Source organism: Humulus lupulus, chromosome 1 (genome assembly GCF_963169125.1).
Source record: "Humulus lupulus chromosome 1, drHumLupu1.1, whole genome shotgun sequence".
NCBI classification, from domain to species: Eukaryota; Viridiplantae; Streptophyta; class Magnoliopsida; order Rosales; family Cannabaceae; genus Humulus; species Humulus lupulus.
In genome coordinates this window covers 150,708,541-150,730,103 of record NC_084793.1, presented here as the reverse complement: position 1 = coordinate 150,730,103, position 21,563 = coordinate 150,708,541, and positions in this window count along the sequence as shown.

Genomic DNA, 21,563 nt, shown 5'->3' with positions numbered 1-21,563 from the left:
ACAGTGCCTGTGCACTGTGCCACACGTGTACCACATGCCTGTGATGGCATGTGATTTTTCCCAATTTTTATTATTATTTAAATACCAAAAATCCCAAAAATAAATTAATTCAAAATTAATTATATTTTTGTTAAATCAAATAATTAATCAATTCTTAATTAATTAATTAAACATAATTAATCAATAACTATGTTTGATACATAGAAAAATATTTTACTTATCACATAAGTCCTTTTTGCCCATTTTTTGTATTTGCCTTTGACAGTGATTGTTTGAGCCATTTCGGGGACCATGGACCTATAACATTAAGCTCCAATAAATTGAAACTAAATAATTAAACTCTTTAATTATAATAGTTAATTTATTAATTCTGATATTACTCCACTATAAATTCATAATTGCACTCTTTATGTTATAGATATACTTTTACAGAAATCTTTTTCTTAAGTCGTCCATTGATATAACCATCTTACAATAGTTCAACCCTCTAATTAATTAGTTCATAAATTAGAATGGGAGAATTACCATTTAACCTTTCTAATTTACTTCTTATTCCTTAAGTACCATTAATTCACTAGTGAATAATTAATCTATAATCTAATTATAGATTTGAGCTCAAAATCATTCAGTTCCAGAATTAACCCTTAAGGGAACTAATATACGATCCGTTAGGAAAGATTAGATTTTGTATTGTTGATACATGTTCCCAGCCATCCATGATATTAAATCTCCAAAACAAAAGTCATTAGCCTCATTCTTTGAAGAGACCTTAACGAATCAATCAAAAGATTTAATAAATATGAACATGAGTTCATGAACACTCAAGATTTAGGTTGATCTATAAATGATCATCAGTTATGATACGAATTATAAGTCTTTATTGTTAAATGGTTTTTGGATAAAGACTCTAATTCATATCGGTCCATGTCATATATAATCATATTATATAAAGCACCTTTACCGAGATGCCTTTCCACATCAATAATCCGAATCTTGATTATTTGTATCATTATGATACTCAGTAAACCGTACTTACAACTCCAATTAAAGAATTCCATAACTTTAATTTGTTGTTGTTGACTATTTTTATTCATTCATGTGATCTTAATTCTCTCGTACTAATACAAGATCACATCCTCAATAATGAATATGTAATTTTTCTGATATTTACAAAATTATTCAAACAATAATTTAACAATCTAAATATGACAATAAAAATAAACCATTGTATTTATTTATTCACAGAAAAAAAACAAATGTCTTTACATGCTTTTAGGACACACTCCTAACACACTATTCACATAACCTAAACATCACAACAAATCCATAAACAACTCCATACACTCATCAAACACCCAAGACCATTCTTAGAATCCATTTCACATGAAAACCTATAATTCTAACAGAATCCAGCAAATACTCAGAAAATTTAGTGCCAGATTAATTACCTCTATTATAAATACGGCCTGAGCTACTTCCCCAAGTCTTCAACCTTCAATCCTCACAAGCTCTAGCCTTGAATCCTCAAGTTCCTTCAAAAAATTTCAAGCACGAAAGGAGAGAGAGAAAGATCCGAGTATGAGAGAGAGAGAGAGAGCTGGAAATTTCCATTTGTTTCCTTTCCTTCTATTTTCTTCTAAGTGACCCTAGAATCTCAGCTACTTAAGTGTTCAAATCTATCCCTAGTCAAAAGTCCAAAATACTCCTTAATCTTATCTTAATCCTCAAGTGCCACTAAGGGCAATACAGTCATATGCCACATCCCGCTAAGTCCTCGAGTGTTCCTATAAATCCCCGTTTAGTCTCAACATGTCCAAATAATTGCTAAATTACTACTTGTTACTTGATAAATCCCGAACACCAACTGCTTCCCCAAAATACCCCTAGGCTCCTCCGAACACCAACTGCAACTGGGATGTGTTATTCGACTCCATTGTGACTATTTAACTAAACTTCTCCCTGGGACCATCTCGGATCGTGCATCAAAGATATATCTCCACTCTCTAATGTTATGAATCAAAATATACACATATATCACATTTATGCCCTCAACGGGCTAAAATTTCAAATATGCCCCTTATAGTCAAATAGGGCCCACATGCATATTTTATTAACTTAAACATGTATTTCTAATCACATAATCATTAAATTCACATATTAGCATAATTAAATCAATTATTGCCCTTCAGGCATGCTAATCAAGGTCCTAAGCCTTATTAGCAAATTTGGGACTCTACAATAATCATGTTAAACCCTTGTATTATGGCTTCGTTAGCGAGAACTTATAATTGTATCCTTATTGGGCCCAGATTAGTCCAGCCCAAGTCACATGACTACCTATAAATAGGGTCATTTGTGCACTGTAGCGAGGATCCCCGAGTTTCTCTTGTATGCATAAACGATGTTGAACTTGTAGAAAACCTCCATTGTTAAACTCTCTAAAGCCTAATACTAGTGACTCATGGACTAAGGCTCATTAACACCCCAACCACATAAAAATGGTGATCTTTTTCATTTCTTAGCCTTTCTTTCTAGCTTTTATTTCTCAAAATATTTATAATTTCTGAAAAACTCAGTAGACTAGTAGCCAAAAGGTTTAAACAAAAAGAAGGAATCGATTATTTTGACACATATGCACCGGCTGCTAGGACAACCAAAACCAAAGTTTTATTTGCCTTATCATTAATATATAATCTTTATGTTCATCAAATGGATGTCAAAATGGCTTTCCAAAATGGAAAACTTGAGGGTTTTTTTCTAAGGGGAAATGAACATAAAGTGTGTAGGCTTGTTAAATCATTGGATGGATTAAAACAAGTACCCAAACAATTGCATGAGAAGTTTGATAAAGCCATTGTTTCAAATGGGTTTAGACATAATAATGTAGACAAGTGCTCATACTCTAAGATTTGTGATGGCTATGTCATCTTGGTGTGTCTATAAGTTGATTTTGAGAAATGAGATGAGAGGCATAATAGAAACAAAGAGGTTTTCATCTTCCACTTTCAAGATGAAGGACCTTGGAGAGGTCGATACCACTTTAGGTATAAAAGTGAGAAGAAATAGTGGGGGTTATGCCTTAAGTCAAGCTCACTATGTTGAGAGATAAATTTAGTCATCTCAAAATCAAAGAGGCAAATACACCAGTTGATTCAAGCATAAATCTTGAAAAGAACAATGGTACAGTGGTGGCTCAACTTGAGTTTACAAGTGCATTAGGAAGTCTAATGTATGCCACACATTGTACAAGAGCAAATATTGCATATGCTTTTAGTAAACTAAGTAGGCTTACTAGAAATCCAAGTATTGAACATTGGAAGGCAATTGAGAGAGTTCTAGGGTACCTTGAGAGGACCAAGAAGATAAGCCTCCAATATTCAGAGTTTCCTAAGATAATTGAGGGATATTTCGATGCAAGTTGGATATCGACTGCGGGAGACAATCTCTCCACAACTAGTTGGGTGTTTATGCTCGGAGGAGGAGCGGTTTCTGGGGGTTCAAAGAAACAAATGTATTTTCACACTTAACCATGGAATTCGAGTTTATAGCTCTAGCGGAAACCGGCAAAGAGGTCGAGTGGCTTAGGAATCTCATGTTGGATATCCCAATTTTTACAGATGAGGTATCGAAGATCTTGATACATTGTGATAGTTAGGCCACATTAGCTAGAGCCTATAATGGCATATATAATGGGAAGTCTAGACATATAAGTCTAAGACATGAGTATGTTAAACAATTGATTCAATATGTAATCATATTGATCTCATATGTAAGAACTAGTGAGAACGTAGCAGATCCATTTACAAAACCTCTTACAAAAAGGTTAGTAAGTTCTACATCTAGAGGGATAGGACTGAAACTCCTAAAATAAAGAGATTCACCAATGATGGAAACCCAACTCCAATCTTGTGAACATCATGGGAAAGAGTTCAATGGGTAAGAACAAGTCATTGATAAGTGGATAGTTTCTACACAAACATAATCATGAGTCCCATCCAAGATGGTTAGTGTTTGTTGCTACCGATTAAGGGTTAAGCCTAGGGATTCTAATGAAGTTTAGTTGTGTGCAACAAGCATGTCTAAAGGTATCAAAGATGTTTTAGGAACTTCACCTATGTAAACTTAGAGGTGGTATGGCCTCTCATGGGAGTTTTAGTTCCTCCCCAGAAAGTTCATGAAGTCGATGAGCACATGGCCATGAAAAGTTGTAAGTGAGAAAAGTGGGAAAATGAATGGTTAAGTAGAGGTGTGTGAGGTGTCATCGATTTTATCATTGGGAATTCTTAGTTCAATCTTTAAGATGCCAAGTATTTCATTAAATCTTTGTAATGCTTTCACTAATGTAATGTTCAAATTGAAAGATACTTTACTTTATGCACCAAAATTGTTTGAGCTAAGAAGAGAGGATTATATTTAACCAAGTTGGGGAATGTTGAGATTGGTAAAATATAATTGTTAAGTAGTCTTATCAAACGTGGTGTAAAATCACTTAAATTGAAGTAAAAATATGATATTTTATTGTAGGCATCTACAATTGATTTTATGGGTCAAAGTGATACAATGAGGTATTTAAGAATGCCCAAAAACTTTGGGAGCTTTTGAAGGTGTTGAAGACACATTTTGAGAATGTGGGTCAGGTCTAGAAGCGACGCATCGCCTGGGCTGAAATCTTTGAGAAACCATAATAGGCAACATATCACCTGTCATTATGTGATGTATCGCTTGTGAGGCGACGTGTCACCTAGTGCCAGGCAATGCATCACCTAGCATGTATGTACAAGTCCGTACAGTTACGTTGTTTTAGCTCCAAATGATGTGTTCAAAGCTCTAATCTTATTGGTTAGACTTAATGTTGGTGCCTGCACTATATATAAGGGTTATTAGAGTTGTAAAGCCCTGATCACATTTTACAACTCTCTCTCTCTCTCTCTCTCTCTCTCTCTCTCTCTCTCTCTCTCTCTCTCTCTCTCTCTCTCTCTCTCTCTCTCTCTCTCTCAAAGTTCATAAGTTTTCTCCAAGAAACTCACCAAGAATTGCTTGACTTGTGTGAGTTTCAAAGGCTTGTTAAATCCTAAATCTCATTCTATCTTGGTCAAGCTTCAAGCAATAATGGGAAGGCTTGGAATAGAGATTTTGGACAGCGATACTTCTCGTGTATAAGCTTTTAGATGTTCCCTGAGTTTTAAGATTCAATTTTTCAATTCAAATGTTGTATTTGTCTAAAACTGTAATGCCCCGAATTCTCCGATGTGGTTTAGTGGCGGTTTAGTTGGCCGGGAGGGCCGTAATTGTTTAATTACGCCATTAAATGAATATATGCATGTTTATGTGAATTATATTATGATATAATGATATATGCATGCATGTGATTCCACATTTGATATACTATGTTGTTTGATAATTTGGCCCATGGCGGGTAAATATGTGTATTTGGGTGCATGATGTGATTGTGAATGAGATTCCATTATTATGGAGATATATTCGAGCTATTCGGCATGAGATGGTCATTTTTAGTGGATTAGCGGTTTTGTCATAACGGGGTCAATTTTGGGGTAATAGGAATGTTTATTTGAGATCAGGGTGGAATTCTGGAGGTTTTGACTATAATTTCCCCGGGGGTGTTTTCGGGACCCCGAGCATTAGGTTTTATTTGAGGTTACTTAAGCTTGAAGTAGCTGTCAGATAGAACGTACGATAAGAAAACCTCTCGTTCTTCCTCTTTAGTTCATTTTTGTCACCTGAAGCATAATTGAAGAAATCTTGAGTTATAGGAGTCGGAATCAGGCGAGGATCGAGGCATAGCGATCCTAGGAAAGATTAAAAGCTTCTTGACCGAAGGATTTGACAGAAAAAAACCTAATCGAAGGTAATCTAAGTTTAAATTTTTGAGTTTTTAGAGTTTCTAAGCTTTGAATTGGACTTTGAGAATTGTACATTTTTCGATTCGTTTGAACCTTGGGTTTTGAGGGTTTTGATGCATTGGGAAGCTTGGGAACTTTGATTTGATGATTGGGGAATGTTTAGGTATTATTTTGGAGGCTTTGGAGTGATAAAAGCGTGTTTGGGAATGGCCCAGAGTTGAGGGCCGCGGCCCTGTTCTTGGGGTGCCGCGGCCCTGCCTTGAAGAAGCAGGTGAAGTTTTTGTGCCTGCTGGGCGCCGCAGCCATTGATGGAGGGAACCGCGGCGCTTTCCTCTGGAATTCCTGGGGGCCGCGGCACAAGGTGCCAGGGCCACGGCTCAGGTGCAGGGTTGAGCCTGTTTACATGTTTTGACCCCGGGATCATGGTTTTAGGCCTCGGGAGTGTCCCTACTACTTGGATTAGTTTGGATTGATCTCTTGGAGGCTAGATATTGGTTTGAGAACCTTTGATTATCATGTTATTGATGGTATCCTATAATGTGTTATGATTAGGTAACCGCTAAAGGACTAAAAGCTAAACCGTTCTCAAGGGTCGTTCTTTTGTTCATTCTAGCTCGAATCAGAGGTAAGAAAACTGCACCCCAGATGTGACATGCGTGGTTATTTATGAGGCATGTTGGTTGTATAAATGTGGACATGAATTCATTATGGAGTACTTGCAAATGTTGCTCACCTGTGCATGGACTCATTAGTCAGGTTTGGCAAAGGTGCTAGTATCAACTGTGAAGCTGTGACTTATTAGTCAGGGTCGGCAGTGGTACTGGGCACTGGTCACATTGTGTTGACTCATTAGTCAGGATGGCCTTAGCGTGATCCACGCAAGCCAACAAAGATTAGATCTAATCGACTTTCTGCATTGAATGACTCAAAGAGCATTAATGCCGGACCGACCTCAAGGTCGATGAATAATATAAGCGCTTGAAGGCTAGTGGCTTACCTAGCAGCCACTCTTCCACTTGAATTAGTGACTTGCTTGTCAGTCACTCTGTATGGTTTACCAAAACCTATTGAAGGCTAGTGGCTTACCTAGCAGCCACTCTTCCATTTGAATTAGTGACCTGTTTGTCAGTCACTCAGTATGGTTTATCAGGACCTCAAGTGATACTCACTCATTTGTTTGAAAGCTTTGAGCTATGTGTGATTATAATGATAATCATTTGATGATGGTTACATATAATGTTATGTTTTCTTGCTGGGCTTTGGCTCATGGGTGCTATGTGGTGCAGGTAAATGAAAAGAAAAGCTCACCCAGCCTTGAGTGGAGAGCTTAGGTGGTGATGTGTACATATGTATGAGGCCGCTTGACCACCACGGCCAATGAGTTCTCAGAGGAACTAGGGGGTTTACCCTATTTTTGCCGCTTAGGTCGGCGGGGTTTGAGATTTTGGAACAGTAATGACCTTTTTGAGTTGTAAATAACTTGTAAATGTTCTTGTGGGCCCATGAACAGTTTTATGTATCAATAAAATATATCCTTTCCTTTTTAATGGTTTTCACCTTAACCTGTTAATAACACTTAGAACACGTTTTAACCAAAGGACTGAGGCAATGAGTCAAATTTCCGGTTCACCGTTCACCGTAACAGTTATGGGGTAACCAGGGCGTTACAAAAACCTTAATTTTAATTGTGTTTATTACTGTTGGTATTGATGATTAAATGTTTCTAAATTCATGTTATAATCATTTAATCACTTAAACATTGATTAATAAGATTTTCATTCATACTTTGAATATGGTTATTAATTAGCAACTAGGGTTTGTAATATTGAATTATTCATATTCTTCATTATTGATTTAGAAAGTGTAAAGCCATAAATTCCCAACAGTTACTACTTGCCTTGGAAATGTGAGGACCTCATCATACGGTGATTATCGTTGCTATCACTTCAAGTATCTCGAGACCATGCTCAATTAGGCGGTGATCGATGTCTTTTCCTACCATCATTTTGACCATGATTTTTGTTCTGACCTTGGTGATGGTCAATGTAGCAGCTTAGGTGACCTTTTCTAATAAGAAACTTCATCTTGTCTTTCAGCTACCGACACTCGTTGGTATCATGGCCATGGTCTTTATGGAAAAGGTAGTATTTTTCTTTATCTCACTTGCTTGGGTCTCTTTTCATGGGAGGTGGATTTTTGTACGGTACTTGAGCCATGGTCGCCATGAGCATTTCTTCACACATTTAAATTAGGGTGGTATAATTGGTTAATCGAGATTCTTACTTGAGTGGCTTTTCTCCTTGCTTAGGCATCTTATTATTATCTTTCCCTTAGTGGTTTGATGTCTTATTACTATTTTCCCTTTTTCCATTCTTGTTGTGGTTATTGCTTTTTCCACCCTCATTACTAAACTTGTTAAGGTCGCTAGTTCTGGCGTTGCTTACATTCCTTTTAGCCTCATCAAGTTTGATGAACCTATCACGCAATCTAGGAATTCTCGCATCAAGTTCGTTGAAATCTTATGCAAGCTCTTCCATAATGGACCTTTGACTTTGATTCCCACCATGATAGCCATCAGCTGCCCCTTGTCACCAACCCTCTTTGTGTTAGGGGAGAGTGAGATTACACCACCACAAAGTCTAAAATCTATACACAATAATCTTGACAGAGACCAAACAAAGACTGAGAAAAATGATGCAAACCCTAGTTGTAGAACAATCTTCTTCAACCTTGATGAACCTTCAAAAACCCTTGTTGAAACACCAATTTGAACATTTCCTTCTTCAATGCAAAAACACAACCAAAGGCTTATACATGATTTTTATCGCTGTCCTAATTCTCTATTTCCTAGCCCACCATTGATGCTTGAGTCTTTTTCTAAGAGGAAATGACAATTGGGATTGAACAAGCCTTAATCTCACAAAGTCAAGCACTTTCTTTATGAGTTTCTTGGAGAAAACTTGAGATTCTTGAAAGCTAGAGAGAGAGAGATTTGAAAGAGTGATCAAGTCTTCCAAAACTCTATGAGGATCCTTTTATAGTGTAGGCACCGTCATTAGATCTAGCCAATAGGATTAGAGCTAAAGAGCTTATTATTTGGAGCTCAAAACACGTGTCTGTATGGACACATCATGTAGCATCTCGAAATTTTACTTAGCTAGATCATAGTAGCTTGTGCTGTAGTATTTTAGATTTCGTGGTTATTGGTTCAAGTCAAGATTTAGTTGGAAACTCATAGAGATGGTTATGGATTTTATAAGTTTAGCCTATAGTTTAGAAATATTAATTCTAACATAAGGTTGATTAATATAGCTGTTCCAAGAAATTTTATTTATTATAACCTAAGGTTTAGATAGAATAATTAAGAACGTGACACTTGTCACATGTATGTTTATTAAGGATTTTAGATTAATAAATTGATCTAGGATAAACCTAGGAAGTTTAGAACATTCCCTCAGATGTTAGGATCACGTTTTACTCAGTCAAAGTTATTTAAACAAATTCAAGTGTGCTAAAAGTGTGCAAAAACGTGTTTGATACATCAGCATATGTCGATATATCGTAGTTATAGGGGTCGATATATCGCCTATGATTGATACGGAAAACACATCGACTTCGCATGAACGAAACCACAGAGGCTCGGGATTATAGGGCAGGCGATATATCACCTATAGGGGGCGATATATAGGCTCCCTTTGGCATTTTTGAAAATCCATAGAATCCGATATAGAAACAGCCCCCAACAACTTGGACTTGATCTTGAACATTTTTGACCGAGTTCTGGGCATCTGTTGAGCAGAAAATTCAATTTTTATTCAATTATATATTTATTTTAAAAGGAGTTAGATTCACTTCTTGAACTCTATAAATAGGACCCTTCACTCAGCCATTCGCATCATCATCAAGCACTTCTCAGTGCCTCCAAGCTGCTAAGTTTGTTCTAGAGAGAACCACTAGGGTTTTGGGGTTAAAACTTTAGAATCCAAGCTTTTCTAAACACTTGAGAAGTAAGAAAGAGTGGTATTTTGGTGTTGAGGTGTAGATCAAAGTTCTAATCTATCTAAGGTGTTTGATTCCTTTGAAACTTAAGGTTTTCAGTAAGTCCTTATCTTGATGATTTACATTTTCTTTTCATCTTCTTTCCTTTAGAAACTTAAGATTTTACTATTTGGTTTTAGGAGTTTCCAATCTCGTTCTTATCTCCAATATCCTTGTTTTTGGTAAGGAAAATAGGTTAGATTTTATGTGTTATGATTATGTATGTATGTATGTATATGTTTTATGTTGTAGTCGCTTGGGAAATATGGCTGCTTAGATAGCAAATAAGCAAATCCCAAGATTTGTATCATTATCGTAGACTATAGTTATGTTTAAACATGCCTCTAAATAGTAGCAAGAGGACTAAGATGGTATATCGTATACTATATTTGTGTTTAAACCTACCTCTAAATAGTAGCAAGAGGACCTAGATGGTTTCTATCACATACTACGGTAATGAGTTAATGGCCATTGATTTGTAGTCTTATGTTTTATTATTTACGTTTTTACATCATACGTTTTATGATTTATGTCTTTACGTCTTATGATTTATGATATCCTTTAGTAATTTTTCCTTACTGGGCATTAGGCTCATTCTTTTTTATTTAGATTGTGCAAGTAAATGAACATGGAAGGCGGGACAGATTCATGGCAGCTTTGCCATGTGTATTGGTCTAGAACTAAATGAATGGATTGATGGGAAAGATTGAGGATGACGTTTATATTTTGAGTCCTTTTTAATTATGTATTATTATTTTCTGCATTTAGTATTTGAACGATTAATAATAAAGGTTTAAGTTTTCTTTATGTTTTTATGTGATAACAATGGGATCTCGTATTTTGGATTTTTATAATAAAGTTCTATTATTTTATGTATGTATTCCAAAATAGTAGTTATGCTTAGTAGTTTTAATTATTTGAGGTCTTTAAGTTAGTTGGGTCATTACAGTTGGTATCAGCGACATGATTCATATGCATGAAGTTCTCCTTGATACACACGCAAAAGCTCTGGATATAACCGCCAATGTAAGTGTTTATGTTATGAATGTTATGTTTATGTTAATAACTAACGTTTTAGTCATTATGTTTCAGTCAAAATGAATGGAGCTTTGACCTATCATGATATCAGAGCCATTAAGGCATTGAAAAGGGTTAGAGAGCCAAGGGATACAATAGGAGTGCTAGAATGAATCACTCAGAGATTGATCATATTTCACAAGGAGATAGTTCACCTTCAAATCGCTAAGCAAATTATGATGAGAGCCATGGAACAACATGTCCTAGTAATTAGGCTTTGTAAGGATTTTCCTTCCGTAGTTTCAAAATTGAAAGAATTATGGGAGACTATGGATGATGAAGATGACTTACCTATAGCCATGAGATATTATTTTCTCATACTTAGGTTTACTTATAGGTTTGAGTTTCAATTCACCAATGAACAAAAACATAATATCCTAATGAATATTCCCCGAGGTAGTTTCGAGGCTTATGATACTGATGATTATGAGGAAATAACTAATGATATATTAGTTGAAGGGTCAGATGTAGAAGATCCTGATTTTTAGAGATTTTACACTAGTTATTATTAGTATAGTTTCTTTATTTATTTTTAATTTATGATTGTAATAAATGAAAATCTTTTTCCAAATGAATAAAGTTGTTATTTTGAATGGCATGTATGCATTTGATTTTTTTTACAATCATAATAAATTTAGAATAAATTCAATAAATAATTATTGAGTTCGGTGAGGGTGGATACAAATCTGTATTGAGAGTTTAGGAGGTCATAGTAGTGGGAATGATTTTACGGATCCCAGCCCTCTCTCAATATGGTTAACTTTGGAACAGCGAAAAGTTTCGAGCCTGAGAATTAAATCATATAGGATTGTTAGAAACAGACTTAGAAGATAATAAAGATTGCCTAATAGTCTAAGTATAGAAACACACCCTAATGTATAAAGACGACTTACATAATTTTTCATAAGAAATCATAATTGATAGGTCTGAGTTATGTTTGCTTAGACTAAGTTTTGCCTTAGAAACTATTAGGGTAAGTTCTAACGTGTTTTATCAATTGTTAGAACTTTGATGAAGATGTCGCTATGAAGGTCTGCACGCACGAATGACAACGCCCCCAACATTGCCAACGAGACTCACGAGACCCCTCCAAACCGAAGAAGGGGAATGTGTGCTACCACTGCTACTGCTAATAGGAATGCAGCACCACCAGTGGACAACAGTGCTGAGATTATCCATTACAGCAACAAGTAGAAGAACTACTACAACAACAATGACAATAGCCTCATCTACAGCTGTAGCCTCAGTCTCAGACTCAGCTACAGCCTCAGCCAACGACTCAAGAACCCCAGCAAGGGCAGAATGTAGGATAATCATATGGGGGATGGTCGATGGTGAACTATGAGCCTTATCCAGCTCAGTAAATAGAGCCAGTCTACGAGCGTTTCCATAAACAGCACACTCAAAATTTTGAAGGGACAACAGATCCAATTGAGACTGAAGAATGGATCAAGAATGTAGAGCCTATTCTAGCACACATGAACCTCGGCAATGCGGATCGCATATCCTGCGTTTCCTCTCTTCTGAAAAATGATGCTAGAATCTGGTGGGATTTGGTACAGCGGGCTCATGATATCACCACCATGACTTGGGCCAGATTTGTGGAGCTATTTCACAAAAAGTACTACATCTCGACGGTCATCGCTTCGAGGGTGGAAGAGTTTGCCAGTCTTAAGCAGGATAATTTGATGGTAGTCAAGTACACTCGACGATTTGATTGTCTAGCCAAGTTTTCACCAAAGTTAGTCCCAAATGACTACTTGAGGGTTACCAAGTTCACCAGGGGACTCAGACCCAAGATTGAGTTAGGATTCAAGCTTGCAAACCCTGGAACCACTTCTTACGCCGACATTTTGGAAATGGCTATAGTGGTGGAAAGGCTCCAAGAAAATGTTAGTAAGGAGGAGGCCAACAAATCTGAACCTAAGCAGCAGAATCAAACTCAGAATGGTTGAAACCATCACAACAACCAGCATAACAATAATGGGAACAAAAGAAAGCATCTTGATAATAAGCAAGTCGACACTGACGAAAGAGCACGAACTAACAATGGTAATAATAGGTCAGGTTATGCGGAATACCCTCAGTGCTCCAAGTTCTAGAAAAGACATCCTGGGGAGTATCATGTGAACACTAAGGGTTGTTACAATTGTGGCCAGGAAGGTCATCAGAAAAAGGATTTTCCGCAGCTCAAACAAGAAGAAAAGAAGGACAACAAAATGGTACCAGCCAAAATCTTCGCCTCGACCCAGGGAGAAGCCAAAGCCAGTAATAAGGTGGTCACAGGTCAGCTTCCTATCCTCGATAATATATGTTCAATATTATTTGATTCGGGAGCAACACACTCGTATACCTCGTTAGGAATGATAGAGAAATTAGATAAACCTGGTGAAAGATTTAGAACTAGGTTTATTACGGAACTGCCTTCAGGCGAAGTAGTTCTATCATAACAAATAGTACGAGGTGTACCGATCAAAGTTGAGGGCATGGAGATAGAAGGAGACCTGATAGAGCTAAGAGATCAAGGAATTCAATGTAATACTGAGCATGGACTGGCTAGCGAATCATGGCGCAACCATCGACTGTAGACACAAGCAAGTGTCGTTCGAAAATCCTGAAGGTCAAAAACTATGTTTTATTGGAAAAATTTTAGGACTACGGACACCGCTTATCTCATCTCTCAAAGCTCAGAGGATGATAGGGAAAGGATGTCATGCATTCTTAGGAAGCATCATGGTGTGGCACAAGAAACACCATTAAAGGTTGGGGACGTCTACATTATAAACGAATTTCCAGAGATATTTCTTGACGACTTACCAGGGTTACCCCCTACTTGGGAAATTAAATTCACAATCGAAATTGTATCAGGATCTGAGCCTATCTTAAAGGCACCATACCAGATGGCACCTACTGAACTCAAAGAGTTGAAAACGTGGTTACAAGAGCTTTTAGACTTGGGTTTCATCAGACCGAGCCATTCGCCATGGGGAGCACCGATTCTATTTTTGAAGAAGAAGGGTGGAAGCATGCGGATGTGTATCGATTACCGCGAGCTGAACAAGGTGACAATTAAGAACAAGTACCCGCTACCCCAGATCGGTGACTTATTTGATCAACTCTGAGGAGCGACTATATTTTCAAAGATTGATCTACGGTCTGGTTATCACCAGCTCAAGGTAAAGGAAGAGGATATACCAAAGACAACTTTTAGGACTCGATACAGACATTACGAGTTCCTAGTTATTTCTTTTGGTCTTACCAACGCTCCAGCCGCATTTATGGACTTAATAAATCGGGTCTTCAAGGATTACTTGGACAAATTTGTCATAGTGTTCATTGACAATATTTTGGTGTACTCCAAGGACAAAGTCGAGCACGAGCAACATTTAAGACTGACCATGATGTGACTAAAGGAGCATCAACTTTATGCCAAGTTCAAGAAATGAGAATTTTGGCTATCACAAGTAGCGTTCCTCAGCCACATAGCATCCAAGAATGGAGTCACTGTAGACCCAACTAAAGTAGAGGTTGTGAAGGATTGGCCAAGACCTAAGAATGCATCAGAGCTTAGAAGTTTTCTCGGGGTGGCATGCTATTATTGGATATTTGTAGAAGGCTTTTATAAGATAGCCACTCCGCTTACCAACCTGACCTGGAAACAGCAAAAGTTCAACTAGACGGATAAATGTCAAGAAAGCTTCTAGTTGCTCAAAGATAAATTATGCTCAGCACCAGTACTTTGTGTAGCAACACCCAACGACAGGTTTGTAGTATATTGTGATGCGTCCAAGCAAGGTTTGGGATGTGTGCTGATGCAAAATGACAAGGTGATAGCCTAGGCCTCAAGGCAGCTGAAGGAATACAAGCAACGTTGTAACGCCCTGGCTTCCCCGGAACAGTTACGGTGAACGGTGGACCGGAAATTTGACTCACTACCCTAGTCCTTTGGTCAAAGACGTGCTCTAAGTGTAATTAATAGGTTAAGGCATAAAACCAATAAAAAGGAAATGGAGATTTTCATTGCAAACTGCTCTGCAGAGCTAAACAAAACATTTACAAGTGGTTCTTAGTACAAAATGGTCATTTCTGTTTTAAATTTACAATCCCGCCGACCTAGGCGGCAAAAATAGGGTAAACCCCCTAGTTCCTCTGAGAACGCCTTGGCCGTGGTGGTCAAGCGGCCGCATATGTACACATCACCACATCAGCTCTCCACTCAAGGCTAGGTGAGCTTTTCTTTCCCTTTACCTGCACCACATAGCACCCATGAGCCAAAGCCCAGCAAGAAAACATAATACTTTTCATAACATTATCAAATGATTATCATTATAATCACACTGAACATAAAGCTTTCGAACAAACGAGTGAACATCACATGATTCAAACGGGAGAGTGGCTGCTAGGTAAGCCACTAGCCTTCAAGCACTTATTTCAATCATCAACCCTCGGGGTCGGCCTGGCATTAATGCTCTTTGAGCCATTCAATGCTAATAGTCGATTAGATCTAATCTCTGTTGGCTTGCGTGATCCACGCTATGGCCGTTCTGACTAATGAGTCAGCGCTATGTGACCAGTGTCCAGTATCACTGCCGAACCTGGCTAATAAATCACAGCTTCACTGTTGATACTAACACCTTTGCCAATTCTGACTGATGAGTCAGTGCAACGTGACCAGTGCCCAGTACCACTGCCGAACCTGACTAATGAGTCACAACTTCACAGTTGATACTAGCACCTTTGCCAAACCTGACTAATAAATCAGTACCATGTGCAAGTGAGCAACATATTCCCAACATTCTATATTCAATCCATGTCCATATTACACAACCAACATGCCTCACGAGTATCCATGCATGTCACACTTGGGGTGCAGTTTTCTTACCTCTGGTTCGAGCTAGAATGAATAAAAGAACGATCAACCTTTTTGGTCCTTTAGCGGTTACCTGGTCATAACCAATTATGGGATTCCATCAATAAATTGAACAATAAAAGGTTTCCAAACCAAAACCTAACCTCCGGGACATCAAACACTACTCAGCCGAGTAGTAGGTTCAACCCCGAGGCCTTAGGCTTGAATCCCCATGCTAAAAACATTGTTTTGGCCAAAAGTACCTTAAGGGCCGCGGCCCTCCCTGGCCATGTCGTGGCCCTCCCCTCAAACAGAGGCGCCCAAACTCAGCATTCCCCAAGGGCCGCGGCTCACCCTGGCCATGCCACGGCGCAAGCTCCAGTTCAGCCAAAACCCCTGTTTTTCTTCCCTTGCGTTTTCTCTTGAACCAACCCTTCAAACCCAATTAAAACATCAACCTAACACCCAATTAAACCTCTAAACATCACCCATAACTCTCCCTCATCATAACCCAAGTAAAACACCACATAAACTCCCCTTGATTCCAACTTTCCACACCAAAATCTAGAGCTGAAATCTTAAAACAAAAACAGAGCATACATGGAAACTAGTGGCTAAAAACTTACCTCAAGTTCAGGTTATGGTGCTCTTCCACAGTGGAACACTCTCCCAAAGTACCAAGGCCTAGCTCCCAAGCTCAAATCCTCAACAAGATCACAAGAATTCACAAGGAAGATGAAGGAAGGAGAAGGTACGGGAAGGAGAAGAAGAAAACTATGTTTTTGGTTCTCATATATATCCAAGCCAAAAGACTAAAATACCCCTAGGTCTTTTAAAGCTTCTAAAGCCACTTCAAGGGTAATTTTGGCACTTTCCATCTACACCGTTAATCATAATTAGCGCTTCCCAATTCCCGCTAATCTCAATATTCTCAAACACCAATAATTCACATCCCGTTACCCTTTAATGCTCGGTAACACTCTAATCATTAAAACACCCCGAGACTCACCCCGAGCCCCGAGCTTAAGCCTGTTATGACCAAACCGATAATTAACATTCCTTGATCGTCTCATGCCAAATGGCTCGAACAAACCCACATCATAATGTGGTCTCAAGATATATCACCAACATGCGTACAAATAATCAATTTACCCTCAACGGGCCAAATTACCATCACACCCATGTAATAAGAAATATGGACTCACATGCATGCATTTCACATCATATCATAATATAATCAACATATACATGCATTTTATCAATTAATAACATAATTGAGCAAGTATGGCCCTCCTGGCCTACTATTCACGCCGTTAAACATATCGGAGAATTAGGGGCATTACAAACGCTATCCAACACACGATATGGAGTTGGTAGCGGTGGTCTATGCATTGAAAATCCGGTACCACTATCTTTATGGAGAACGGTGTGAGACTTATACGGACCATAAGAGATTAAAATATTTCTTCACACAAAAGGAGGTTAACATGAGGCAACGCATGAGGTTAGAACTAGTAAAGGATTATGACTGTGAAATCCTATACCACCCAGGAAAAACGAATGTAGTTGCAGATGCGTTAAGCCAGAAAAGTTACAGAAATCTGGCAGCATTATCTGGAATTGAAAAGCCACTACAGCAAGAGCTGATTAATGCCATAATAGAAATAGTCATGGGTCAACTGGCTAACTTGTCCATCCAGTTGAGTTTACTAGATGATATACGAATCGGGCCAGGATATGATGACACGTTAGTGTCGCATATGGCTGCAGTCAAAGAAGCCAAGACTACAAATTTCTCTATATTAGGACAGGGGTTTTTGAGATACAAAGGTCGGGTGTGCGTGCCGAATGACTATGGAATTAAGATGAAGATATTAGAAAAGGCACACATTACCCCATACTCAGTTCACACGGGGTCTACAAAGATGACTCATGAACTTAAGGCACTATATTTGTGGCGGGGAATGAAGAAAGACATAATAGATATGAGTCCAAATGCCTAATATGCCAGCAAGTAAAGGCAGAACATCAGCGACATGTAGGCTTATTACAATCACTTAGTATCCTGGGAATGGAAGTGGGAAGACATAGCCATGGACTTCGTGACAGGATTACCACGAACGAATAAGCAACAAGACTCAGCTTGGGTTGTGGTAGACAGACTCACCAAGTCAGCTCACTTCCTGCCTGTCAAGATTACGGACACTGCTGACCAGTACGCAGACATTTATGTTCAAGAAATTGTACGACTGGATGGAATCCCTAAGACCATAGTATCTGATAGAGGATCAGTGTTTACATCGAGATTTTTGGGAAGCATGCATCAAGCCATGGGTACCAAGCTAAGTCTCAGTATGGCATTTCATCCTCAGACCGACGGTTAGTCTGAGCGTACCATACAGATTTTAGAAGATATGTCGCGTGCTTGTGTACTAGACTTCAGAGGATCGTGGAGTAAGTATTTGCCACTTATAGAGTTCTCCTACAATAATAGCCACCATACAACTATCGGTATGGCACCCTATGAGCTAATTTATGGAAGGAAATGTCGTTCACCGTTGCATTGGGATGAGGTAGGAGAAAGACAACTTCTTGGACCCAAAGATGTTAGAGAGGCTCAAGACGCAGTGGAACTGATTAGAAAATGTATGCTCGCTGCTCAGAGTCAACAAAAGAGTTATGCAGATGCCAAGCGACGAGATGAGGAATTCAAAGTCAGAGATTATGTCTTCTTAAGAATATCTCCTATGAAAGGAGTGAAGCGGTTTGGGAAGAAAGGCAAACTTAGTCCCCGGTTTACAAGTCATTTTGAGATATTGGACAAGGTGGGACCAGTAGCATATAGATTAGCCCTACCGGGAGCTCTAGTAGATAGCCACAATGTGTTTCACATCTTGATGCTGCGTAGATATGTGTCAGACCCATCCCACGTTCTCAAGTATGATACGTTAGCACTTCAGAAAAACTTGAGTTATGAGGAACGACCGGATAGCATCCCAGAGAAGGGGATGAAGGAATTACGGTCTAAGAGTATTTCGATAGTCAAGGTCTTATGGAGTAATAGTGCAGAATGGGAGGCAACGTGGGAGTTGGAGGGAGACATCCGAGCACGGTATCTAGAATTATTTGGTAAGTAAATTTCAGGGAAAAAATTCTTTTAAGTAGGGGAGAATTGTAGTGTCTCGGAATTTTACTTAGCTAGATAGTAGTAGCTTATGCTGTAGTATTTTAGTTTTCGTGGTTATTGGTTCAAAGCTGGATTTAGTTGGAAACTCATAGAGATAGTTATGGATTTTATAAGTTTAGCCTATAGTTTAGAAATATTAATTAAACATAAGGTTGATAAATATAGCTGGTCCTAGAAATGCTATTTATTATAACCTAAGGTTTAGATAGAATAATTAAGAACGTGACACTTGTCACATGTATGTTTATTAAGGGTTTAAGGATTTTAGATGAATAAACTAATCTAGGTTAAACCTAGGAAGTCTAGAACCTTCCCTCAGCTACTAGGATCACGTTTTACTCCGTCAAAGATTTTTTAACAAATTCAAGTGCGTTGAAAGTGTGCAAAAATGTGTTTGATATATCAGCGTATGCCGATATATCACAGCTACAGGGGTCGATATATTTCCTATGATTGATACGGAAAACATGTCGACTTTGTACAAACAAAACCACAGAGGCTCGGGATTATGGGGCAGGCGATATATCGGCTCCTTTTGGCATTTTTTAAAATTCTTGGAATCCAAGCTAGAAATAGCCCTCAACAAGACTTGCTCTTGAACGTTTTTGATTGAGTTCTTGGCATCTATTGAGAAGAAAATTCAATTTTTATTCATTTTAAAAGGAGTTAGTTTCACTCCTTTAACTCTATAAATAGGACCCTTCACTCAGCCATTTGCATCATCATGCAAGCACTTCTCAGAGCCTCCAAGCTGCTAAGTTTGTTCTAGAGAGAAACACTAGGGTTTTGGGGTTAAAAGCTTTCGAATCCAAGCCTTTTCTAAACACTTGGGAAGTAAGATAGAGTGATATTTCGGTATTAGGATGTAGATCGAAGTTCTAATCTATCTAAGGTGTTTGATTCCTTTGAAACTTAAGGTTTTCGGTAAGTCCTTATCTTGATGGTTTAGATTTTCTTTTCTTCTTCTTTTCTTTAGAAAATTTATGATTTTACTGTTTGGTTTTGTATGTATGTATGTATGTATGTATGTATGTATGTATGTATGTATGTATGTATGTATGTATGTATGTATGTATGTATGTATGTGTTTTATGTTGTGGTTTCTTGGGAAATATGGTTGCTTAGATAGCAAATAAGTAAATCCCAATATTTTTATCATTTTCGTAGACTATAGTTATGTTTAAACCTACCTCTAAATAGTAGCAAGAGGTCTTAGATGGTTTATCATATACTATATTTGAGTTTAAACCTACCTCTAAATAGTAGCAAGAGGACTTAGATGGTTTCTATCACATACTACGGTAATGAGTTAATGGCCATTAATTTGTAGTCTTATATTTTATGATTTACGTTTTTACGTCATACGTTTTATGATTTATGTTTTTACGTCTTATGATTTATGATATGCTTTAGTAGTTTTTCCTTACTGGGCCTTAGGTTCATTCCTTTTTATTTGGACTATGCAGGTAAATGAGCATGGAAGGTGGGATGGATTCGTGGCAGCTTTGGCGTGTGTATTGGGCTAGTACTAAATGAATGGACTGATGGGAAAGATCGAGGATGATGTTTATATTTTGAGTCTTTTTTAATTATGTATTATGATTTTCTACATTTAGTATTTGAACGATTAATAATAAAGGTGTAAGCTTTCTTTATGTTTTTATGTAATAACAATGGGATCCCGTTTTTTGGATTTTTATAATAAAGTTCTATTATTTTATGTATGTATTCCAAAATAGTAGTTATGCTTAGTAATTTTAATGGTCCGAGGTCTTTAAGATAGTTAGGTCATTACACGTTAGGAGACGTGTCACCTGCCCGTAGATGATGCATCGTCTGTTGGGGCTTTTGAGCTCACTTGCATCTAGGTGATGCAATGCCTCCAAAGAGGCAGTGCATTGCCACCTTCTCTGACTTATGACCCCTCCAACGGGCCTAAAATTTCTCCAAATGCTACCAAACTTTTTGGGGATCCTTAGATACCTTCATGTATCACTTTGGACCCCAAAAACACTATTTCTAAGTGCCTACAATTGAAACTCAAATTTCACATCTACACTATGTGAAATTCATTAAATGTCTTATACCTAGCTTGTATCACAACTCTTATCATTTGTATTTAACCAATTATAACACTTTGTGTGGGCAGCTTCCTCTTGGAACCTCATCACATAGCCCTTAAAAGGCTCATTCTCACCTTGCCTTAAATTGGCAAGTTGGCTGGCTTCTTGCAAGCAGAGACAAGCTACATAGAACTATTGTTAAAAATCTTTAGTCACTTGCCCCAGGAAATGATTGACCTTAGGAAATACTTTTGGAACCATTGCTTGGCAACCCCAACGAGAGTTGCTAGGAGCACTTTGTTATTAGGAGTATGTCCTAAAAGCATGTAAAAGACATTTATTATTTTGATGAATAAATAAATACAATGGTCTATTATTGTTATATTTAGATTATTAAATTATTATTTGAATAATTTTTTTTTGTAAATATCAGAAAAATTCCATATTCATTATTGAGGATGTGATCTTGTATTAGTACAAGAGAATTA